Below are 26408 nucleotides of genomic sequence, written 5' to 3' on the forward strand. Positions count from 1 at the left end.
TAAGCTGACGCCGACCTGCGAGGCTGTCGAGAGGTGCGGAGCTGAGATAGTGCTGCGGAAGCGAGGAAGAAGATACCTTGCTGTCTCGAAACGAAAGAGAAAAGGAGTAGGCGCCAGCATATAGAGAAGAAAAGAGAGAAAGAAAAAGAAAAACAAAGGAGAGAGAGAAAGAAAAAAATGGTAAAATTGCCATCCTATTTTTTTTTCCCTTTGTGTGTCAAGAGAAGTTAATATATTAAGGCTCTGTTTCGAACTTATAAAGCTAATAGTTAGCTAATAGAATTAGTTAATTATTAGTTGTAGACGTCCAAACACTTCTGAGCTAATATCCAACTAATTGCTAGCTATCTCACAACTAACAATTATTCTATTAACTGGTTTAACCCATCTAATAATTTGTTAGCTTACTAAATATAATATTAGCTCTAGGAGTTCTAAACCAGGCCTAAATTGTTTCCAAGAAGGCCTAAATATTATATATACACACACTAAGGTTTTATTACGATGTCGATGTACCGTGTTTGAAAGCTTCAAAAGAAGTACAAGCCTGCTACGGACATGTACATACATGACACGGCGGAAGTAAGCTCTGTTGTTGCGTATCAAAACTTGTCTAACCACATCGCCTGCGTTGACACTCGGAAAAGTTGCGGGCTTGATGCATTGCATCCTCGCTGCCGTCTTTTGATAAATCAATCAGATGTTCTGTGGACAGGCCAGTAAAAAAAATAATGTACTACGTGGCTATTTGATTATATACTTAAGATGATAAAAATTAACACACACGTTTTATGTCACACTTCCCTAATATTAGGGACTTGTTTGGGTCCCTGCCTAAGATTAGAGTGAAGTTTGCAGTAAAACACTGTAGATGGCACTGATTAACATTGTTTACAGAGTAAAATTTGAAATATAAGATATGATAGAGAATCTGCTGTAGATGGCCTAACGGCCCGGGTACCATATATTACTATTACACACATTAAACTTAGCATTTTGCCTTATACAGGAATTGCAGTTATGAAACCTATTGTATCCTTGTATCTAACTTTTTGCTGAATATTTGTATAGTAGTGCCCAAAACACCAGTGATGGTTTCATTCTAATGCAATATACAGTGATGAATTTTTCCCTCCTGTGTATGCAGCAGGACATCTGGGGTTACATACATTCTTTAACCGTCTATTTGGTTGGCTTTTTCGCGTAGCCCGGCTGTATAAGCCAGGCCGGCGGAAGCCTAGTTCAAGAGATGCGACCAATTTACTCGTACAGACAAACGTAAATGCCAACGCGAGATGCTGCACGAGCTGCATCTGTGTCTCGGACTTTTTGCTCGTTCCTGGAGATGCCATCCCGACCTCGTCTAAAGTGAGGAATCATTGGGCTTAAATAAAAAAAACATATTCAAAAAAGCGGAGAAAAGGAGAAATTATTCCACTAGCTAGCACAGTCGACGAAATTCTGAAAAAACACTCGGGCAACGGCGTGAAGAGACTCAAGGGTTCATGTCAGTTATGCTCACGAGGCCAGGGATCGAAGAGCTGATCATCAGCCTTCCATCGAGTGGAAACTACAACTTCTCAATTCCCATGCGAACTTTTATCCGGTGGAGCTGCAAGCTCGCTTCGGTATATCTGTATCTGGCCTCGTGTAGCTTGCGCCACGCCTTCAAAACTGGCTGGTTGGAAAGCTTGACAAAGCTACAACTCTATGTCTTGTTTGGTTATTCCTATTTTATGTGTATTGGATGTGATTAAAAAACTATAAAAGATTTTGACTTGTTCGTGATTGAAAACCGCTCAATCTCATCCAATTCACATGAATTGAGAGCAAAACGAACAAACCTATATGGTGTGTATCCTGACGACTCTGTCTTCTTTCCACTTCACTGGCTCTAGCGCAGTGTTTTCTTTCCACTTCACTGGCACTAGCGCAGTTGGAAGTCACTAGAGATGGCCAAACGAGCCGCCAACCCCGGACCTGGTGAAGCCTGGCCCATTTTGTGTCTGGTCCGTCAGACACGGTTAGAAAACTGGGTTGGGTCGTCTAAGCCCGCGGACTCGTTTTCTGTCCGAACCTGGCCCGCAGCGGGCCTAAACGGATCGGGCCAGCCCGTTTAGCACGAAAAGCGGGCTGAAAAAGGGTAAGCGAGCCGGTAAGCACAATTTAATGCAAAAAGCGGGCTTAACAGGCTTAGAGGTAAACGGGCCGTACCGCGTTAGCCTATCGTGCCTAGTTTTCTGTCCAAGCCCGGTCCGCTTATTCGTGCCAGCCCGAGCCCGCATAGAACCTAGCCATACCGGACTCAGATCAGGCCTAAACAGTGGGCTTCGTGCCGAGCTCGCGGGTCTCGTGTTTATTGGCCATGTACAAGTCACGCACTTCATAACAGTAAGATGCGTCAAAGTAACCGGCCCGCAGCAGCTAAGCCACCTCGTGGTCACATCCTGCACAAAGCTGCAGGTTTTAGAGAGCAAGGCTCGAAACCTCTCCAGTTTCAGACTCGCAGGTGATCTCAACTGCAGCTAGCACTTGGTGGGTGGTGGCGCACTGCAAATCATCATGCGCAATGGTGCTTTATCTTACGCTCTTACCGAGCTGCCATCCTGAATGTCGAATCTTGAAAGCCTTATTATTGTATATTCTCAGGATGAGGTATATATATATATATACTAGGTATATGCCCGTGCGTTGCTACGGAATCGACATGATAGAATACACTAATATGCAAAAGCACTAATTGTTATTCTATAGTCTGTTAGCATGTTAAGGATGTTTGTATTAAGAGCTGATTCATTATCAACCACTGCATGCTTGTCCAATTGGTTGTCAATTTGTACTTGATTTTTCTCCTTCGAACAATCCATTTTGGCACTATTGTAATATTGAATTCCTACGTTAATAAATTTGTTACAATCATAGCAATAGCTTTTTTAACTATTGCAAATAGAGGATTAAACATTAAAAGAATAGACGTCGATATTCTATATTTATATTGAGATTCTAATGGATTTATCAAAATCTACTTGCTGTTGTTCTATATTTCCTGAACTAAAAGGTTGTATTTTTTGGCCATTCATTTGTGAAACTATAAGTATATCTTTATTGTAAAAACATGTTCCTAAAACGTTTGCAAACTGTATTTGTTTGCTACATATAAACGTTGTTTGCCCTTATGTTGCGAGAAAGATAATAATCAAAGACTAACTTTGAAGCCAGATACATTGAAAAAATGCTCTTGTGGTCCGAGACGAGACACCGATACCTTGGTGTACACACAGAGAATGGAATCTACAGTGTCGGGCATCGTTGTCAACTATATGGCGGCAGTGCGGTGGGCAGCTTCCATGTCTGGCCACATTGGTAGATCCACCCCATGTTTTTGTTTGATAACGATGCTCTCTGCAGATAAACTTAAGTATATTTGTGCATATTTACCATCTCAGGGTAATCAAAGAACGACAGCCGGATGATTTTAGCTTTTCATCACTGGATTAGAATCAAAATTATATGACCAGCAATAGGCTATCAAGTATCAATAGTTACATCATTAGATCAACAAACGAGGAGCTCACAAACAAAATTGTGCTTCACAAGACATGTCTAGTTTCCTACAGCTGTTATATGAAAGATGTGAGTAGGGAAAACACCATAGAACACTGCGTGGGAGCCAACTACCATATTCATGCCCTAGTTTCACCCGTTACTCAAAAAGAAAAATGAACTGGCTAACTCAAGATTCTGCAATTCCTTTAAAGCTCAATCAACTCACAACAATTCACGGTATGGGTTACAACATAAAAAAAATTCAAACGACCATGCATAACCAAAATCACCAATCTCCAATTCCTTGGCGCTGAACACCAACAGGGATCACTGCTGGAAAACCCGCAGCAAATTTGGGGTAAGAGAGCTAGAGATAAACCCGCAGCAACTGTAAGACTGCCATGTTCTCCGTATGTCAGGACATAGTGTAACAAATATCTGCATTGATCAAAAAGCAGCATCAGCCAATAATTCCTTTTAAGCTTCCCCTACCGAAATAAGAGCAGGAACATACATACCCTGATACCCCGTCAAACAAACAGTGTTGAGAGCATGCGATGATGGTAGCCCATATTACATGACATTTTCTTTCTCATCTTCTGTAGCTGTCACTCTTCTAATGGGCGGAGAGCATGGTCGAGGGGCTGACACCATATCCTGCGTTCAGAAAGATCGAGAGTGTCAGTGATTAAACTAAAGCGTGTCCCTTCAATTGTATACAAGCAGATGGCAAAACCTTGACAGAGTTGCCAAGGTAGTCACAGAAAGCCATGAGGAGGGTCATCTGCCTAGCCAGCCTGTCGTGTCCACTCTGCAAGATATAGATTTTTTTTCAAAAAAAAGAATTCAGGATCAAAGGGAATTAGTACCGAGAATACAAAAAGCAAGGCAATAAAACCAGTGGGACATGAGAGAGAAGGCATACCCAGAACAGGAGAGGGAGGAATCCCGTGTAGAAGGGCACGGAGATAACACATGACAGCACAGAGAAGAAATTGTCCAACATCTTGTGCTCCAACTTCTGCAATGATTCAACACATGAGAAACACCGAAGACAATTAAACCTACGAAACTAAAACATCGTAGTTTTTTACAAGACAACCATTCCATTCAGGTTTGATGTAAGACAGTAAAAGAATGAACCTTAGTCAGGTTCATCTTAAATTTACTGAGCAAGTTAATCCTACCAGCACCGAAGTTAATTCATGGTAGCAGTTGATTTGAAGAACAAGTCCAAGCATGAATTCTCCACTACAAAAGACCAGATAGGTTAATTCAATTCAGAAACAAGGAGAGAACAAGAAAGATTGCAACCATCTTATAGAATTCTGTGTGCTGCATATAATCGTTTCAGGTCACCTAAATTGACTTTGGAAGATGCATTTCCAACAGCATGGATAGCTAGAACAAACAGAAGTCGATGATTTCTCAGACCAAACAAAAGTCGACAGTAGACTTGTGCAATTCATGGGCAATATTGGGTAGCTAGAACAACAGAAGTTTGCTTACCCTCCATTTTGCAGCACAGAATCTACATAAGGACGCAGACGGTGGCAACACCTGATTTATGATGAGCCTTCTTATGTGCACATCATCCTTCTTTAATGACACGTGAAATCTTGATGACTCGGTAGCTGCCATCATCTGAGGAACAAGTACCCACAAGATTAGACTGGCTCCTAATCTGCAGCTAATGTTGTACAACTTGCATTATCAAAAGACAGATTCCAAGGTTCTAGAGAAACTCAAAGCGAAGAATCGAGCGAGACAAATTTCCAAGCTTACAGAAGTTTTGGTGTACAAATTTCCAGTAAAACAGCTAGTAATCTTGAGAACCTTACCAGTCCTATGCACCGGTCGACCCATGGACAATGATGATCAAACCGCTCCACATAGTTATTGCAAAACAGACAACTTCATTAATGGCATCCATACTGAAATGGTAGGATTGCAAATCGTAGGATCATAAATAATAGAATTGCAAAACTATAGATTTGCTAAATAGAATTGTAGAACCAACCTGATCAACAAGCACCTGCATCCCACCGGCCTCCATGGTGGACCCTTCCACATGGTCATAGGCCACGGCCAGCGGTGGCCACTCCCCGCACGCAATCATCCACTGGCATTGCGCCAGTGTCTCCACGTCCTCCCTCCCAGCACTTGCATCCCACCGATGACAGGCCTCCAGCACCGCGCAGTTCACAGACCGTTTCAGTTCACAGCACCGCGCAGTTCACAGGCCTCCAGCACCGGTAACAGGAACTGACTACTTGAATAAAGTCAGGGCTTCAGTTGATACCTGGCCTATGTCAAATGCCTTCTGTTTCTCTTTTGATTCCACATACTGACCAATCCAAATGAAAACTTCACCATGTGTGTCAAGTATCATCATGTCTTCAGTTAACAAATCATCTTGGGAAAAGTTGAAGATCTCAGTAACCTGAATAATCCCATAAAATCAGATGTCAATTTTGCAAAACAAAATATAGATATAAGAAGAGCAAGTGTAAGAGGACCGACATCCAGTCTCCCTAGTTAATGACAATAATCATAGCATAAACAAAACCAAACAATAAAATGACAATTAGATCAGAAAGTTGTATAATAAAGATATCCCAAAAATGAATGAAAGGAAACAAAAATTCCATATAGATATACAACTGCATGAAAGTATGTACAAAATCTACAGCAACTGACCGTTCTTGAATGAGAATGCATACAAGTGAGGCTCTTTAGTATCAATTCAAAAAATACTATATCAGGATAAATGTGATCTCAAGTATGAAATCAAAAAAATAATATTCCACGACCGCACATCCCAGATGAATAAATAGGAAATATGAAGGGTTAAGGCAGATGAATAAATAGGAAATATGAAGGGAGTATTAACTGTAGCAGTCACCCAAATATGATTACAGATCTAACTGTAGCAGGATAAATATATGTTGTTGCTAAATGAATTGTTACTTACAAACTAATTTTTGTTTTCAATACTGACTGATTTACATTTACTGTCAGTTGGATCAGTTAAGCCAATTTTTATTTTGCAATGATTGAGACTGAGCATAAAGGAAATGCAATTTAGAAGCACAAGCAGATATTCAGACATCAGTGAAGTAAGGGCTTCACTGATAACCTTAGAAACTTTTGATGAAGTAAGGGCTTCAAGCTCATATCATTTGTAAATTCAGAGGAAGACACCTTGTACCATTGAACCATGATGGACCCTTTAGTTCCACTTGTAATAGTAAGCCAAGTTTTATTTTGCACCATCAGAATCAAGCATGAATAACAGTTCAACATGTGGATGAGCATTCTCTATTAGATCATGCTTCCACAAAAAAATGAAAGCACCAATTAGTTTTTGTTTGAAACCTAAGCCCGATGGAATATCCAGGTTTTCAATACTCACTTTTCAGATGCACAGTGGGCGGCATGAGCAATCTGGGATGTGCGGTCGTGGGCTCCTCGTGCATCCCGTTCACCGTCGGCACGTCCTTGGCGAGCCCGTTCATCGTCAACACATGCCCATTCGTCAGTAAAATGTAAATAAAACTCTGAGAAATGGGGCAGCTATCTCCCAAACTTGCTCGGTTGACGTATGATAAAAATCTATGTGCAGTGTATTACTTAGTCGATAATGCTATCTTTTCTTACCTCGAGTTTCATCAGAATAAACAACCAAACATTATATTGGTGTTGAAACTAAAACCATGGCAGTTCGTGTTTTATCGAAATTCAATTAGATTTACCTCCATTAAGCTCTCTGACAACCATGACATCAACACCTTTAGCTACCTCTTTCTTCAGAGTGAATGCGTCTACAAACTACAAAGAGCATGAATTAATAGGGGAAAAGCAACTATAAAAAAGACAGTCAAGTAACATTAGCTAGAAAATGTGAACTCAACTGTGCTGCACAACTCATGTTCCTCTATCATGCTAACATGGCATGACATTTTTCAAGGAATCGCCTCTTGGCAATGGGGAGATCTAGCGTACAATGTCTAGTCGTGCGACCAAACGTCGTCCCTTGCCGCGGGGTCCCGGCTGCCTCCTGCCCTGGCGCCCATTGTATTTTATTATATTGTTTTCGTAGCAACGCACGGGTATATACCTAGTTATACCGTATTATTGTAATGACATTGAGCTTCAATATAAAAAACACATAAACAATGGGCACTGTGCAATGCTAGATCTCACTACCAGAATCAAGTTGCTTAGTGTAGTGTCATCAAATGGGTCTGCTGCTAACTAATAGAAAATTAAGGAAAAAACATAAGATTGTCAACTGTTGTCACATGATTCTCTATAATAATAAAGTAGGGAACGATGTTGTTCCAATTGCGTTTTTATGAAATATAAAGTTTGACGATTCTGATTGGACCATGTATTCTTGCAGCATAAACAGAAACAAAAAATAAGAAAAATAATGCAGGAAGAGAATGGCTCATACCTGTTGGGAGCGCCAAGCCGCTCCACCGCCGTCGTTGTAGCCATCGCGGTGGACGCCCTCTTCACCATGGAGAGCTGTGAAGCCAGGGGAAGGGATGGAGAAAGGAGGAAATATCACGAAGAAAGGGTGAGGAAGGTGGAGAGCTGTTGTTGGGCTGCTCACCCGCCCGAGATTTCTCCTGGCTTCACGCTGTTGGCCGGAGCCCCGGCACCAGACCTCGCCCAGTGCCCGGGCCGCCGCATGCCCCTCTTTGCCCGCGCGAGGTCTCAGAATCCCGAGGGGGAAATAAAAGAAAAGATGATGACTACCTCTGCCTCTTACTACCTGGACTTGGCCCTGGACCACATCGGCGGCGTCCACGGCAGGTCGGTGGCGTCGGACCCCTCCCCCGCCCCTGCGGCACGGTCACGGAAGAAGAGCATGCATGCGGAGGACGCCTCGGGCACGCGTACCAGGTTCCACGTGGCCTTGATGCTGGTGAGGTGGCAACCAAGGTAGTAGCAGATGTCCTCCGTGGTAGGACGATGGACGGCGACGTCCCCGTCGAGGTGGAGGCGGACAGGGTGGATTTGGAGGAGCACGAGGAGGACGTGTTGGAGCCACGCGACGCGGTGGGCGTCCGTCACCGGATCCATCTCCCTCCTCTCTTCCATGGGCATCACGGGGATGTGTGGGCGGGCATCGCGTGGAGGTTATGGCCAGGGCGGGTATCAGTTGGGGGGCGGGGATCAGGGCCAAGGAGGGCGGGAGGCGGTGGCATGGTAGCGTGTGTGGATTGGAGGAGCGCGGGCAAGGATGGAAGGGGCGGGCTAGGACGGGCGCGGCGGCTGTGCTCGGCTGCGGCCTCCTCCTCCTCCGTCTACGGCCTCAACGACCGCGTCCCCTTCTCGGGGCTGAGGGGGCGGGGGCATTGCGGGAGGTCGCGGGCGGGGGCACGGAGCCCGGGATCCGGGGCCGCCCCACCCACCGCCCTCGCCGATCCGCCATCAACACCGATCCCGTCGATGGAAGGTGAACGGGGCGGCCGCGTTGATGGCAGGGAGTAGAGATCGAGGAGCGTTGATGGCGGGGAGCGTAGATTGCGGATCGAGAATCTCGGATCGAGGGTGTGTCGGCCGCGCTGCTAGGGCTCTGGTTCGCAGGATCGGCGTGGATGGCGGCTCTGCGTCGCGTGGATGGCGGGGAGCAGAGGGACGGTGGGTGGGCAGAGGGAACCGGCAGAACAAGCACCTGTGCACGCCTACACTACACAATTAAATAGTATTATATATATATATATATATATATATATATATATATATATATATATATATATATATATATATATATATATATATATATATATATATATATATATATATATATATAGTACTTATCTATTTTTGCGGTTTGTAACTGTCTTGCTTCTGAACATAAACTGAACTGGACATGTTTTTGTTTTGGCAGATAATAACTGATGAACTGCTGCTCATCCTGTAAAAGATATTAGCAAACTGCGGATGAGCTGTTATTAAGAAGGTGTTTGTTTGAGATTATATATAATCTATCTAGATTATACAATCCAACAAATTTTGAACTTAGCTTAAAATTTGTTGGATTATATAATCCCAAACGAACACCCCTAGTACTTACGCTTTGTTTCTGAACCTTTATTTACAGGTAATAACGCCGGGTACTGTGAGCTCCCCTCGGTTCTTGCGGACCCTTGATGCCACACACCGGCACAGGAATATCAGGCGCTCTCAGATTTACGGCTTCTCTTCTAGCAAGAGCTTGACCGAGTTTTTAGTGTGTCATATTCTCTATTCGGCGCCGTCGCTTGAGTGCCTCACACTGGAGACTGGACACCACGCAAGGTCTGCCGAGATGCTCCGTTAGCAAATCTGGGAGATGCTGCTTGTTGCGCCCTGGGGCAGTAGTGGAAGCTCAACAAATGGCACTGTTGTTGGCTGTCCAATGGTACATCGAGCCCTCCACGGTCGAGTTCATTGTTCTGGGACCTTGCCCCTGGTGCCATGGCTCGATGTCGTAGGGGTCAATGGACAATAATGCTCGTACATGTTGTTTTTTTTTGGGGTTTGTTTTTGTAAGGTCTAGACTGCCAGTATATTACATTATTACGTTTTTACTTGATTTGAAATCCCCTTTTATGCTGCTTCAAATATTTAATTTTTGCTACTACTCCAGCATGTATATAGAAAACCCCTATGCGGCTTTCGGCGTCGACGGACCATCATTTGGATCGATGGCACCATGCAGAGATCGGGACTCTCTACATTGAGCAACCGCGTGACACATATATATAGCTAGCTTCTTGATGGTGAAATTAAAAATTCTTACATAGTTCTTGCGTCCAGGTGCAGCGAATGCCAACAACGCACGCAGGTCGCGTGTTAATCTGAACCCTAAACCCTAAAACTTAACATAGTTCACCTGAACCTGCCACCTGTTGGTCGATGCACGACGTGTACGAAATGGAAGACCAGCTGGTTAATTTAACTTGTTGTGCTCATCAGACATTCAGACGGTCGACAGTATTTTTTATAAGGGGGGTGCTGTAGGAACTGTGCCGAAGGGATAAGTTGTGTTCAATTAGGGATTCATAAACCCTCCAAATGTAATTAGGCATATAATATGTCCAATTAGGCCTTGTTCATTTTATACATGAAACATGTAGATCGAGGGGTATTGAAGTGGATTGAGATGGATTTTTAACTAGTAGTAGATTTATTTCCACTCAATCCCCGTGTATTTGGGATAAAATAGTTTAAGTTACATTTTAGGCCTTGTTTGGATACTCTCGTATCCACCTCAATTCACGTATTGAGATGGATTAAGATGTAACTTAAACTATTTTATAACTCAATCCACATGTATATGGCTATGTCAAATTAATGATGTGATTTTTAACAATATACTAGTTTCTACTCCTATGCAAGTAGTATTCAGAGGAACCCACTGGATAAAACAATGATCCGTGTTGCAAAAGAGGAAAATATGACACAAATCAAGTGGGGATGTCGTGCTGTCGGCGTTTCGACCCTGGGGGTCCCTGGACCGACGAGTAAATTGTCGCTGCGTGTCCCAGCCCAGATGGGTCGGCGCGAGACGGAACACAAGGGGGAACAAAAAAGGGAACCGCAACTCGTGTTGTCCTGCGCCCAGGGCGGATGCGCTTGCAGTAGGGGGTTACAAGCGTTCGCGAGGGGGAGAGAGAGAGAGAGAGAGCCTGCCCGTCAGCCCGTTCTCCCGCGCGGCCACCCCCTCGTACGACGGCCCTGGACCTTCCTTTTATAGATGTAAGGAGGAGGCCCAGGTGTACAATGGGGGGTGTAGCAACGTGCTAACGTGTCTAGCAGAGAGGAGCCAGAGCCCTATGTACATGCCGACGTGGCTGTCGGAGAGGTGTTGGTGCCCTGTTCATGTGATGTCGTGGCCGTCGGAGGAGCGCTTAAACCCTGTAGAAGCACGGCTGTCGGAGCTGTCGGGTCCTTGCTGACGTCTCCTTGCTTCCGTAGGGGGCTGAGAACCGCCGTCGTCATGGAGCACGCGGGGTGCCATCATTACTCGTTTACCGGGGCGAGCCAGATGGGACACCGGTCTTGTTCCCCGTAGCCTGAGCTAGCTAGGGTAGGGTAATGATGTACCCCCTGTGACGTGGTCGGTCCGAGCCCAAGGTCGGGCGAGGCGGTGACTCCTTCGAGGTCGAGGCTGAGTCCGAGCCCTAGGGTCGGGCGAGGCGGAGACCGTCTTCCGGGGTCGAGGTTGAGTCCGAGCCCTGGGGTCGGGCGAGGCGGAGACCGTCTTCCGGGGTCGAGGTTGAGTCCGAGCCCTGGGGTCGGGCGAGGCAGAGACCATCTTCCGGGGTCGAGGTTGAATCCGAGCCCTGGGGTCGGGCGAGGCGGAGCTTCCTATGGCGCCTAGGGCTGGATTCGGCTGCTGTCAGCCTCACCCTGGCGGGTGGCACAGCAGTCGGAGCAGGGCAGGCAGCGCTGTTTCCCTGTCAGGTCAGTCAGTGGAGGGGCGAAATGACTGCGGTCACTTCGGCCCTGTCAACTGAGGAACGCGTGTCAGGATAAGGTACCAGGCGATCCTTGCATTGAATGCTCCTGCGATACGGTTGGATGGCGAGGCGATCTGGCCAAGGTTGCTTCTCCGCGAAGCCTGCCCGAGTTGGGCCTCGGGCGAGTCGAAGGTGCGCCCGTTGCTTGAGGAGGCCCTCGGGCGAGGCGTGAATCCACCTGGGTCTACTGTTCCTACCTGAGGCTGGGCTCGGGCGAGGCGAGATCGTGTCCCTTGAGTGGACGGAGCCTTGACCTGTATTGCGCCCATCAGGCCTTTGCAGCTTGTGCTGATGGTGGTTACTAGCCGAGTTTAGGAGTCTTGGGGGTACCCCTAATTATGGTCCCCGACAGTAGCCCCCAAGCCTCAAAGGGAGTGTTGGTACTCGCTTGGAGGCTTTATCGCACTTTTTTGCAAGGGGACCGACCTTTCTCAGTTACATTCTGTTCCAGTGGGTGCGCGCGAGCGCACCCGCCGGGTGTAGCCCCCGAGGCCTCGGAGGAGTGGTTTGTCTCCTTTGAGGTCTTAATGCCTCGGCCGGTCTGGTTGTTCCCTCATGCGAACTGGTCGTAGCCCGGGTGCATAGTCAGGTTTCGAGTTCTCAGGCTGATATGTTGACGCTGTCAACAGTTTGGCCGGAGCCGGGTTTGTGAGAGCAGCCCCCGAGCCTCTGCACAGGGCGAGAGGACGGTCAAGGACTGACTCGACTTTTTTCATACGCCCCTTCATCGCCTTTCCGCAAGGAGGAGGGGGGGAAAGCGCCATGTTGCCCTCGGAGGGCGCCGAACATGGTGTCTCCAGTGAGTTGCTAACGGGTGATCCGAGTGGACGCCCGTGCCCCGTTCGATAAGGGTCAGCTAGTGGCCCAGAGGCGCGCTCCAAAAGTACCTGCAGGTGATTTGCCGGACCCGGTCCTGTTTGATAGGGTCCGAGGGCTCGATGCCTCCCTCTAATGGGATTCCGTTACAGAATCGCTCCTGCTGGTCTCGGAAATGTCCTAGGGTACCTCGGGAGCGTAGCCCGAGCCTTGGCCATGTATCGGACGTACCCAGAGTCATCCCTTGCTCTACGTGTTCTGAGGCGGCTGTCAAACCCTTCGGGGGGCTAGCCTTTGAACCCCTGATCAATAGTGGGCGCGGAGCCCGAGTGGCCTAAGACGGTTGTCGAACCCTTCCGAGGGGCCAGCCTTCGAACTTCTGACCAGTAGTGGGCGTGGAGCCCGAGTGCTCTGAGGCGGCTATCGAACCCTTCCGAGGGGCCAGCCTTTGGACCTCTGATCAGTAGTGGGCGCAGAGCCCGAGTGCTCTGGGGTGGCTGTTGAACCCTTCCGAGGGGCCAGGCTTCGAACCCCTGATCAGTAGGAGGGCTCGGGGCTCACTTCCTTCGTAGAGAAGGATCCCTTTTGGAGTATCCCCTTTCCAGGTCCCTGTAGCAAGACAAAGAAAGGGGAAGAGGAAAAGGATACGAAATTGAACGATGTGGCACACCTTTTTTGACGCGGTCATGATGGCGGAGGTGAAGCGTTGCCCGCTTCGCCTGCCAAAGGTGTCGCTTGCCCTGCCGCGGAGTTAATGCGACGGGACGAGTGGTTCGCGGGGCAGTCGTTGCGCGAGCCGTTCGAGGAACGGGTGTTTCGCCTTCGAGTTTTGAATTTCGCGGCGAGTTCGGGCGAAGTGTTGAACGGGTCTTGCCCGGGTCTTTATATATTCGGAAGAGGGACCGGTGGTGGTTGTTTACTCTGCTGCTCGCCTCCTGCTTTAGTTTCCGCAACCTGAGGGAATAGCCAGAGAAAGAAAACCGTGCACCTTGTCCACTCCGCCGCCACCCCCTTCGCTTGGTGATGGTCGACCGGGTAACCGTCGTTCCGCCGCGCGACCCGTGGCCTTTCTCCACCGTCACGGTGGACGATCTGGAGGCCCTTGTTGCTAATGGCTTGCTTCGTCCCCTCTCCGGTGACCCGCAGCCGAAGTGGATGGTCCCTCCGAGCGGGGCCGCCCCGTCCCCGCCGTCGGGGTATGTGCTGAGTTTCGTCTCTTTCCATGAGCGGGGGTTCGGAGTGCCAGCAAGCCGTTTCATGCGGGCGATTCTGCATTTCTATGGGGTGGAGCTGCACAATCTCAACCCCAACTCTATCGCGCAAGCAGCCATCTTCGCAGCGGTTTGCGAAGGATTTTTGGGGATTGACCCCCACTGGGATCTGTGGACCCATCTCTTCTCTGCGGAGCCTTTTGCCTCGACGACGGGGGAAAAGAGAGTCTGCATGGCGGTGTGGGCCGGTGGCTGCATCCTCCAGTTGAGGTAGGCATGTGCGCAACAGTACATCCCCGTCATCCTTGTGTCTTCGAACAAGGGGTGGCAGCGCTGATGGTTTTACCTCCGGAACGACGATGGGAGGCTCCCATCGTTTTCTCAACGAGTGGTGACTGCCGCCGGTAGCAACTGGCGCTATGGGGCCCCGCGTGAGAGACAGAAGAATCTCCAGCCCCTTTTGGAGGCCTTGCAGGAGCTGCGAGACGGAGGGCTTGCCCCCGCGGGGGTGGTTGCTGCCATCCATCGCCGGAGGGTGCTTCCCTTGACGGAGCGACGGTTGCTGCTTTCGGAGATGACGCTAGGGGTCGTCTTGGAGGGTTCGCAGATGTCCTCTCTCCCCCTCCCCGCCGATGACCTCCACAGGCAGGTAGCTGGCACGGTAGGGAGGCTAGACGCCGGCGCCCTTACCCAGCCCCTGATGCGTCCCGAGCGCGGGTGCATGTCCCTGGTGAGTGTCCGCTCCTTCTTCTTTCTTGTGTCAGATTGCCCTTGGTTCTCACAGTCGAGATTTCCGTCCGTCTCCAGGAGTTGGGGTTTCACAAGCCTTCCCTACCACCGGTCCCGGAGGACGCGGTGGACTGAGCCGCGCGGATGGTGGCTGCGGAGAAGAAGAAGGAGAAGAAGGATGCGAAAAAGGCTCGGGCCCGCGAGCGGATGCGGGCTCGGGACGCCTTGGAGAGGCGTCGTCGGAAGCATGAGAGGGATGGGCTCCCGAGGGAGCCGTCGCCGGAGACGCCTGACGACGACGACGATGATGACGAAGACGATGACATGGCGGCCCGCCTTGGCCTTAGCCCGGATCTAAGGCTGGGCCAGGGGTCATCGAGCCAGCCCCCGAGTGGGCTGGCGCCGTCGGTATCCGGGGCCGGGACATCAGGGTCCTGGTCCGAAAAACAGGGGCAGGCCGAGGGGGTACTTGACCCCTTGGCCGAGGTAGTTGAGGTGACCCCGGGGAGTCAGACCGACCCGCCTGTCCCCCAAGAGCAGTCGCCCGTGCCGGCCGCACAGGAGGTTGGTCCTCAGGTCGTCGTGACTGCGCCTGGGCAGACCATCCCTTCGGCGCCCCGGGGGGCCGAGGCAAAGATGGTGCTGAAGCCGGCAGCGGGGCAAACCTTGGCAGCGCCTACCGGGGCCGAGGCCCGAGGGGCCTCCCCGCAGGCACGATTGCCGTTGGTCCGGAGTGGGTAAGTATATGAGGATACCTCTGTCCCGGCTCCTTCATCGTGTGTCCTGATCCTGCTTTTCCTTTTCCTCCCAGCAAATGGAGGCACGACTCGACCGGTCTTGCTCCCCGGAAGGTCCTCAAGACGGCGCCGGCTTCTGCAGCCAGGGCCGCACCGGGCCACGCCGGTCGGCTGGCCTCCTCACAAGATGCCCCAAAGCGAGGGGCTCAGGCGGCACAGGTTGCTGTGGGGCGAGCTCCTCAGGCTGACCCCTCCGCTGAGGCGGCCGTCGTGCCGGGGGAGACTGCTGGCGCGGCCGCGGCCTTGAAACCACCTGACGTGTTGCCGACGCCGGCACCAGCTTCTGCCGAGGCTATTGCCGTTCTGCCCGTGGAGCCACCCGTCGCTGCCGATGCTGAGATGGCTGAGGCGCTGCTACTCAAGGCCGGTGATCGGAAGCCTGCCCCCTTAGTCAAGGAGGTACCCGATGCGCCGACCGCAGGGGGTGCCGACGCCTCGGAGGAGGGGGGGGCGCAGAACCGCGGCCCGTCCTGGGGAGCGGTGACCTCGTTCTCGCGCGGTGCGATCCCAATGAGCAGCGTGGACAAGCGCTCCGGTTCTGGACCCGTGGTGCCTCGAAACCCCTCTTCGTTCTTGACAATGAGCGGGAGGAGCAGTCTCGGGATGAGCTTCGTGAGTGTGCCGAGGCAGCGATGGGGTCGCTTCGGTTGACCATGGAGGTCCTTTCCAGGAACGTTCCCAGGATCCTCCAGGTAAGGATTTCAGGCATACCTTTCACGTGACCAGGGCACTCTTTGTGACGCCCTGCTTGTTTTCCTCAGGATTTGACGGATCTGAGTACCGCCAAGTCGTCGTTCATCTGCCGTGAGGCCGACGTCTGGGGTTCGTTGTGGTTCCTGAGGGCTGCGCTTGCCGAGGCTACCGAGCGCCTCTCCCAACGGAGCGCCGAGGCGGCAGACCTTCGGTCGCTCTGTGACGAGCTAGGGGCAGAGGCAGCGGCGGCACGCGCAGAGGCAGCGGCGGCAGTTGGAGCTTGGCCAGGACATCGGTGAGCGGGACCAATCTCGGAGCCGGGCTGCCGAGGCTGAAAGCCGGGCTGAGGCCCTTGGAGGCCAGCTAGCCGAGGCGTCTGCTCGGGCCGGAGCCCTTGCCGCGGACCTAGCCGTGGCCGTCGGGTCTGCTCAGTCCGCCCAAGCCGCAGCCTCGGAGCAGCGTGCCCGGGCTGAAGGTATGTCTTGGCTGTTTTGAGATTTTGATTCAGCTTTATTCTTCAACTCGTGTTTGAAGAATTCTGTTTTGGCTGTTTGCAGAGTTTGAGTCTGCCCTCAATGAGTCCGCCAAGGCACTTGCCCAGGCGGCTAAGCAGAAGGAGGTCGACCGCGTGGCCATGTCCGAAGCTATCTCGGCCTTCTGCCAGGTCATTGGTCTTGACGATGTCCCCTTGGGAAGCTCCCCCCAGAGTCGCCTGTAGGCCTTAGGTGGCCACGTGCGCGGCAGACTCCGCGAGGCGCTGCATCACGGCGTAAAGCGGGCCTTCGCCGTGCTCGCTTCCTGAAAGTCGCCTAGAGGGGGGGTGAATAGGGCGAAACTGAAATTTACAAAGTTAATCACAACTACAAGTCGGGTTAGCGTTAGAAATATAATCGAGTCCGCAAGAGAGGGTGCAAGACAAATCGCAAGTAAATAAAGAGTGTGACACGCGGATTTGTTTTACCGAGGTTCGGTTCTCGCAAACCTACTCCCCGTTGAGGTGGTCACAAAGACCGGGTCTCTTTCAACCCTTTCCCTCTCTCAAACGGTCCCTCGGACCGAGTGAGCTTCTTCTTCTCAATCAAACGGGAACAATCTTCCCCGCAAGGACCACCACACAATTGGTGTCTCTTGCCTTGGTTACAATTGAGTTGATCGCAAGAAAGATCGAAAGAAAGCACGATTGCAAAAGCCAAGCGACAAGAGCGGCAAATAACACACGGATCTTTCTCTCTCTCAAGACACTAATCACTAATGATCATTTGTCTCAACTTTGGAACTTGGAGAGATTGGAGGCTTTGAATGTGTCTTGGAATGGATTGCTAGCTCTTGTATTGAATGTTGAAGGTTGGAATGCTTGGGTGAAGTGAATGGAGGTGGTTGGGGTTGTATTTATAGCCACCAACCACTTCCTAGCCGTTGCTCCATTCTGCCGACCGCGGACGGTCCGCCCGCCTGGTCCGGACGGTCCGCCCCTGTAGATCAACGGCTGAAAACGCAACAGTCAGCAGTAACGGCTATATCAACGGCTATATTGCATTTAATGCGTCGTTAGATGTCAGATAAAGCCAGTCGCGGACGGTCCGGTCGTGCACCCCGGACGGTCCGCGAGGACGCTATAATTCATTTTTCCGAACCCGTCACCTTCGGGTTTTTTGGTTCCTCACCTACCGAACGGTCCGCTCCTGAGGCCGGACGGTCCGCGCGAGGTCTCGGACGGTCCTTGCTTTTCCTCCAGACGATCCGTAGTGTAGACTTGGATTTTTGCATCGGTTCTGTCCGAGGGTCATCCTGGTGTTGCGGACGGTCCGCCGCAAGGGCCCGGACGGTCCGCGCTTGGCCTGTTTTTCCAAAAAGCTTCTCCTATCCGGAATAATCTACGGTATTCCGGACAGTCGATTTAGTATAGTTGTAGATGAACCTTTGGCACCTGTAGAACATATAATCTAGAGCAAACTAGTTAGTCCAATTATTTGTGTTGGGCAATTCAACCACCAAAATCAATTAGGAAATAGGTGTAAGCCTAATTCCCTTTCAATCTCCCCCTTTTTGGTGATTGATGCCAACACAAACCAAAGCAAATATAAAAGTGCATAATTGAACTAGTTTGCATAATTGTAAGTGCAAAGGTTACTTAGAATTGCGCCAATATAAATACTTATAAGATATGCATGGATTGTTTCTTTTATTTTTGACATTTTGGACCACGCTTGCACCACATGTTTTGTTTTTGCAAATTCTTTTCAAAGTCCTTTTGCAAATAGTCAAAGGTAAATGAATAAGATTTTGCGAAGCATTTTCAAGATTTGAAATTTTCTCCCCCTGATTTAAATGCTTTTCCTTTGACTAATCAAAACTCCCCCTGAATGAAATCCTCCTCTTAGTGTTCAAGAGGGTTTTAAGATATCGATTTTGAAAATACTACTAACTCCCCTTTTGAACACAATAAGGTACCAATTTGAAATTCACCAATTGAAAATCCTTAGTTTTAAAATTAGGTGGTGGTGCGGTCCTTTTGCTTTGGGCTCATGCTCTCTCCCCCTTTGGCATAAATCGCCAAAAACAGAATCATTAGAGCCCTCTCTAACTACTTTCTCCCCTTTGGCAAAATAAAACATGAGTGAAGATTATACCAAAGCCGAAGAGTTGCTCGGAGCGACGGCGAAGGATGAGTTACGGAGTGGAAGCCTTTGTCTTCACCGAAGAATCCAATTCCCTTTCAATACACCTATGACTTGGTTTGAAATAGACTTGAAAACACATTAGTCATAGCATATGAGAGAGACATGATCAAAGGTATATGAATGAGCTATATGTGCAAATTAACAAAAGAAGTTCCTAGAATGAAGAATATTTAGCTCATGTCTAAGTTTGTTAAAAGTTTGTTGATCTAGTGGCTTGGTAAAGATATCGGCTAATTGATCTTTAGTGTTAATATATGCAATCTCGATATCTCCCTTTTGTTGGTGATCCCTTAAGAAATGATACCGAATGGCTATGTGTTTAGTGCAGCTATGCTCGACGGGATTATCCGCCATGCGGATTGCACTCTCATTATCACATAGAAGAGGAACTTTGGTTAATTTGTAACCATAGTCCCTAAGGGTTTGCCTCATCCAAAGTAGTTGTGCGCAACAATGGCCTGCGACAATATACTCGGCTTCGGCGGTAGAAAGAGCGACGGAATTTTGCTTCTTTGAAGCCCAAGACACCAAGGACCTTCCCAAGAACTGGCAAGTCCCCGATGTGCTCTTTATATTAATTTTACACCCCGCCCAATCGGCATCCGAATAACCAATTAAATCAAAAGTGGATCCCCTAGGATACCAAAGCCCAAACTTAGGAGTATAAGCCAAATATCTCAAGATTCGTTTTACGGCCGTAAGGTGAGCTTCCTTAGGGTCGGCTTGGAATCTTGCACACATGCATACGGAAAGCATAATATCCGGTCGAGATGCACATAAATAGAGTAAAGAGCCTATCATCGACCGGCATACCTTTTGATCCACGGACTTACCTTCCGTGTCGAGGTCGAGATGCCCATTGGTTCCCATGGGTGTCTTGATGGGCTTGGCATCCTTCATCCCAAACTTGCTTAGAATATCTTGAGTATACTTCGTTTGGCTTAGGAAGGTGCCCTCTTGGAGTTGCTTCACTTGAAATCCTAAGAAGTACTTCAACTCCCCCATCATAGACATCTCGAATTTCTGTGTCATGATCCTACTAAACTCTTCACATGTAGATTCGTTAGTAGACCCAAATATAATATCATCAACATAAATTTGGCATACAAACAAATCATTTTCAAGGGTTTTGGTAAAGAGTGTAGGATCGGCCTTTCCGACTTTGAATCCATTAGTGATAAGGAAATCCCTAAGGCATTCATACCATGCTCTTGGGGCTTGCTTGAGCCCACAAAGCGCCTTAGAGAGTTTATAAACATGGTTAGGGTACTCACTATCTTCAAAGCCGGGAGGTTGCTCAACATAGACCTCTTCCTTGATTGGTCCATTGAGGAAGGCACTCTTCACGTCCATTTGATAAAGCTTGAAGCCATGGTAAGTAGCATAGGCTAATAATATACGAATTGACTCAAGCCAACTACGGGTGCATAGGTTTCACCGAAATCCAAACCTTCGACTTGGGAGTATCCCTTGGCCACAAGTCGAGCTTTGTTCCTTGTCACCACACCATGCTCATCTTGCTTGTTGTGGAAGACCCACTTGGTTCCTACAACATTTTGATTAGGACGTGGAACTAAATGCCATACCTCGTTCCTAGTGAAGTTGTTGAGCTCCTCTTGCATCGCCACCACCCAATCCGAATCTTGTTGTGCTTCCTCTACCCTATGTGGCTCAATAGAGGAAACAAAAGAGTAATGCTCACAAAATGCAACACGAGATCTAGTGGTTACCCCCTTATGAATGTCGCCGAGGATGGTGTCGACGGGGTGATCTCGTTGGATTGCTTGGTGGACTCTTGGGTGTGGCGGTCTTGGTTCTTCATCCTCCTTGTCTTGTTCATTTGCATCTCCCCCTTGATCATTGTCGTCATCTTGAGGTGGCTCATTTGCTTGATCTTCTCCTTCATCAACTTGAGCCTCATCCTCATTTTGAGTTGGTGGAGATACTTGCGTGGAGGAGGATGGTTGATCTTGTGCATTTGGAGGCTCTTCGGATTCCTTAGGACACACATCCCCAATGGACATGTTCCTAAGAGCGATGCACGGAGCCTCTTCATCACCTATCTCATCAAGATCAACTTGCTCCACTTGAGAGCCGTTAGTCTCATCAAACACAACGTAACAAGAAACTTCAACTAGTCCCGAGGACTTGTTAAAGACTCTATATGCCCTTGTGTTTGAATCATATCCTAGTAAAAAGCCTTCTACAGTCTTAGGAGCAAATTTAGATTTTCTACCTCTTTTAACAAGAATAAAACATTTGCTACCAAAGACTCTAAAATATGAAATATTGGGCTTTTTATCGGTTAGGAGTTCGTATGATGTCTTCTTGAGGATTCGGTGTAGATATAACCGGTTGATGGCGTAGCAAGTCGTGTTGACCGCCTTGGCCCAAAACCGATCCGAAGTCTTGTATTCATCAAGCATGGTTCTTGCCATGTCCAATAGAGTTCTATTCTTTCTCTCCACTACACCATTTTGTTGAGGGGTGTAGGGAGAAGAGAACTCATGCTTGATGCCCTCCTCCTCAAGGAAACCTTCGATTTGAGAGTTCTTGAACTCCGTCCCGTTGCCGCTTCTAATTTTCTTGATCCTTAAGCCGAACTCGTTTTGAGCCCGTCTTAAGAATCCTTTTAAGGTCTCTTGGGTATGAGATTTTTCCTGCAAAAAGAACACCCTAGTGAAGCGAGAATAATCATCCACAATAACTAGACAGTACTTACTCCCGCCGATGCTTATGTAAGCTATCGGGCCGAATAGGTCCATGTGCAGGAGTTCTAGTGGCCTGTCGGTCGTCATGATGTTCTTGTGTGGATGATGGGCACCAACTTGCTTCCCCGCTTGGCATGCGCTACAAATCCTGTCTTTCTCAAAATGAACATTTGTTAATCCTAAAATGTGCTCTCCCTTTATAAGCTTATGAAGATTCTTCATCCCAACATGGGCTAGTCGGCGGTGCCAGAGCCAACCCATGTTAGTCTTAGCAATTAAGCACGTGTCGAGTTCAGCTCTATCAAAATCTACTAAGTATAGCTGACCCTCTAACACACCCTTAAATGCTATTGAGTCATCACTTCTTCTAAAGACAGTGACACCTACATCAGTAAAAAGACAGTTGTAGCCCATTTGACATAATTGGGATACGGAAAGCAAATTGTAATCTAATGAGTCAACAAGAAAAACATTGGAAATGGAATGGTCAGGTGATATAGCTATTTTACCCAAACCTTTGACCAAACCTTGATTTCCATCCCCGAATGTGATAGCTCGTTGGGGATCTTGGTTTTTCTCATATGAGGAGAACATCTTCTTCTCCCCTGTCATGTGGTTTGTGCACCAGCTATCGATGATCCAACTTGAGCCCCCGGATGCATAAACCTACAAAACAATTTTAGTTCTTGACTTTAGGTACCCAAATGGTTTTGGGTCCTTTGGCATTAGACACAAGAACTTTGGGTACCCAAACACAAGTCTTTGACCCCTTGTGCTTGCCCCCAACATACTTGGCAACTACCTTGCCGGATTTGTTAGTTAAAATATAAGATGCATCAAAAGTTTTAAATGAAATGCTATGGTCATTTGATGCACTAGGAATTTTCTTCTTAGGCAACTTGGCATGGGTTGGTTGCCTAGAGCTAGATGTCTCACCCTTATACATAAATGCATGGTTAGGGCCAGAGTGAGATTTCCTAGAATGAATTCTCCTAATTTTGCTCTCTGGATAACCGGCAGGGTATAAAATGTAACCCTCGTTATCCTGAGGCACGGGAGCCTTGCCCTTAACAAAGTTAGACAATTTCTTAGGAGGGGCATTAAGTTTAACATTGTCCCCCTTTTGGAAGCCAATGCCATCCTTAATGCCAGGGCGTCTTCCACTATAAAGCATACTACGAGCAAATTTAAATTTTTCATTTTCAAGTTCATGCTCGGCAATTTTAGCATCTAATTTTGCTATATGATCATTTTGTTGCTTAATTAATACCATATGATCATGAATAGCATTAATATCAACATCTCTACATCTAGTGCAAATAGAAGTAAGTTCAACGGTAGATGTAGATGGTTTGCAAGATTTTAATTCTACAACCTTAGCATGCAATATATCATTTTTACTTCTAAGGTCGGAAATGGTAGCATTGCAAACATCAAAATCTTTAGCCTTAGCAAGCAATTTTTCATTTTCATCTCTAAGGCTAGCAAGAGAAATGTTTAATTCTTCAATCTTAGCAATCAAATTATCATTATCATTTCTAAGATTGGGAATTGAAACATCACAAACATTTGAATCAACCTTAGCTAACAAATTAGCATTCTCATTTCTAAGGTTGTCTATAGTCTCATGACAAGTGCTTAGCTCACTAGATAGTTTTTCACATTTTTCTACTTCTAGAGCGTAAGCATTTTTAACTTTAACATGCTTCTTGTTTTCCTTAATAAGGAAGTCCTCTTGGGAGTCCAAGAGATCATCCTTCTCATGGATAGCACTAATTAATTCATTTAATTTCTCTTTTTGTTGCATGTTTAAGTTGGCAAAAGAGTACGTAAATTATCTTCCTCATCACTAGCATTATCATCGCTAGAGGATTTATATCTAGTGGAGGATTTGGATTTAACCTTTTTATTTTTGCCGTCCTTTGCCATGAGGCACTTGTGGCCGACGTTGGGGAAGAGAAGTCCCTTGGTGACGGCGATGTTGGCGGTGTCCTCGTCGTCGGAGGAGTCGCTAGAGCTTTCGTCGAAGTCCCACTCGCGACAAACATGGGCATCGCCGCCCTTCTTCTTGTAGTACCTCTTCTCCTTTCTTCTCCCCTTCTTGTCGTCGCCTCTGTCACTATCACTGGATAGAGGACATTTTGCGATAAAATGACCGGGCTTACCACATTTGTAGCACACTTTCTTGGAGCGGGGTTTGTAGTCCTTCCCCCTCCTTTGCTTCAGGATTTGGCGGAAACTCTTGATGACGAGAGCCATTTCCTCATTGTCGAGCTTTGAGGCGTCGATTGGTTGTCTACTTGATGTAGACTCCTCCTTCTTCTCCTCCGTCGCTTTAAATGCGACCGGTTGTGCTTCGGACGTGGAGGGACCATCAAGCTCGTTGATCTTCCTTGAGCCTTTGATCATAAACTCAAAGCTCACAAAATTCCCGATTACTTCCTCGGGAGTCATTAGTGTATATCTAGGATTGCCACAAATTAATTGGACTTGAGTAGGGTTAAGGAAAAAAGTGATCTTAGAATAACCTTAACCACCTCGTGGTCATCCCATTTTTTGCTCCCGAGGTTGCGCACTTGATTCACCAAGGCTTTGAGCCGGTTGTACATGTCTTGTGGCTCCTCCCCTTGGCGAAGTCGGAAGCGACCGAGCTCCCCCTCGATCGTTTCCCGCTTGGTGATCTTGGTTAGTTCATCACCCTCGTGCGCGGTCTTGAGCACGTCCCAAACTTCCTTGGCGCTCTTTAATCCTTGCACCTTGTTGTACTCCTCCCTACTTAAAGAGGCGAGGAGTATGGTTGTGGCTTGGGAGTTGAAGTGCTTGATTTGGGCCACCTCGTCCTCATCATAATCCTCATCCCCTATGGATGGTCCCTGTGCTCCAAACTCAACAACATTCCATATACTTTTGTGGAGTGAGGTTAGATGAAATTTCATTAAATCACTCCACCTAGCATAATCTTCACCGTCAAAGGTTGGCGGTTTGCCTAATGGAACGGAAAGTAATGGAGTATGTCTAGAAGTGCGAGGGTAGTGTAAGGGGATCTTACTAAACTTCTTGCGCTTATAGCGCTTAGAAGTAATGGACGGCGCGTCAGAGCCGGAGGTAGATGGCGATGAGGTGTCGGTCTCGTAGTAGACCACCTTCCTCATCTTCTTTTTCTTGTCCCCACTCCGATGCGATTTGTGGGAAGAGGGTTTCTTCTCCTTCCCCTTCCCTTTGTTGCGGGACTCTCCCGATGAAGCTTTCCCGTAGCTTGTAGCGGGCTTGTCGCCGGTCTCCATCTCCTTCTTGGCGTGATCTCCCGACATCACTTCGAGTGGTTAGGCTCTAATGAAGCACCGGGCTCTGATACCAATTGAAAGTCGCCTAGAGGGGGGGTGAATAGGGCGAAACTGAAATTTACAAAGTTAATCACAACTACAAGTCGGGTTAGCGTTAGAAATATAATCGAGTCCGCGAGAGAGGGTGCAAGACAAATCGCAAGTAAATAAAGAGTGTGACACGCGGATTTGTTTTACCGAGGTTCGGTTCTCGCAAACCTACTCCCTGTTGAGGTGGTCACAAAGACCGGGTCTCTTTCAACCCTTTCCCTCTCTCAAACGGTCCCTCGGACCGAGTGAGCTTCTTCTTCTAAATCAAATGGGAACAATCTTCCCCGCAAGGACCACCACACAATTGGTGTCTCTTGCCTTGATTACAATCGAGTTGATCGCAAGAAAGATCGAAAGAAAGCACGATTGCAAAAGCCAAGCGACAAGAGCGGCAAATAACACACGGATCTTTCTCTCTCTCTCAAGACACTAATCACTAATGATCACTTGTCTCAACTTTGGAACTTGGAGAGATTGGAGGCTTTGAATGTGTCTTGGAATGGATTGCTAGCTCTTGTATTGAATGTTGAAGGTTGGAATGCTTGGGTGAAGTTAATGGAGGTGGTTGGGGTTGTATTTATAGCCACCAACCACTTCCTAGCCGTTGCTCCATTCTGCCGACCGCGGACGGTCCGCCCGCCTGGTCCGGACGGTCCACCCCTGTAGATCAACGGCTGAAAACGCAACGGTCAGCAGTAACGGCTATATCAACGACTATATTGCATTTAATGCGTCGTCAGATGTCAGATAAAGCCAGTCGCGGACGGTCCGGTCGTGCACCCCAGACGGTCCGCGAGGACGCTATAATTCATTTTTCCGAACCCGTCACCTTCGGGTTTTTCGGTTCCTCACCTACCGGACGGTCCGCTCCTGAGGCCGGACGGTCCGCGCGAGGTCTCGGACGGTCCTTGCTTTTCCTCCGGACGGTCCGTAGTGTAGACTTGGATTTTTGCATTGGTTCTGTCCGAGGGTCATCCTGGTGTTGCGGACGGTCCGCCGCAAGGGCCCGGACGGTCCGCGCTTGGCCTGTTTTTCCAAAAAGCTTCTCCTGTCCGGAATAATCTACGGTATTCCGGACAGTCGATTTAGTATAGTTGTAGATGAACCTTTGGCACCTGTAGAACATATAATCTAGAGCAAACTAGTTAGTCCAATTATTTGTGTTGGGCAATTCAACCACCAAAATCAATTAGGAAATAGGTGTAAGCCTAATTCCCTTTCACTTCCCACTATGATGTGGATCTGGAGCGGGTCAGCGAGGGGTACTGTCTTCCCGACGAAGATGAAGCTGCCTTGGCCGAAGTTTAGAGGCTTGACGCGGCCGTCGC

The 26408-nt window shown here is 48.3% G+C and overlaps 1 long non-coding RNA gene across 1 annotated transcript; it reads right to left on the minus strand.

Annotated features, from left to right (window-relative positions):
• Positions 1 to 5854: 5854 nt before the first annotated feature.
• Positions 5855 to 6539, minus strand: LOC109943723 (uncharacterized). Its single transcript, XR_002266807.1, has 3 exons — positions 6247 to 6539; positions 6070 to 6080; positions 5855 to 5989 (listed from the first exon to the last, which is right to left on the minus strand). It is a non-coding gene; the product is annotated as an uncharacterized lncRNA (long non-coding RNA).
• Between the last annotated feature and the right edge of the window lie 19869 nt (positions 6540 to 26408).

The sequence above is a fragment of the Zea mays genome, chromosome 1, assembly GCF_902167145.1.
Source record: "Zea mays cultivar B73 chromosome 1, Zm-B73-REFERENCE-NAM-5.0, whole genome shotgun sequence".
Taxonomy (NCBI): domain Eukaryota; kingdom Viridiplantae; phylum Streptophyta; class Magnoliopsida; order Poales; family Poaceae; genus Zea; species Zea mays.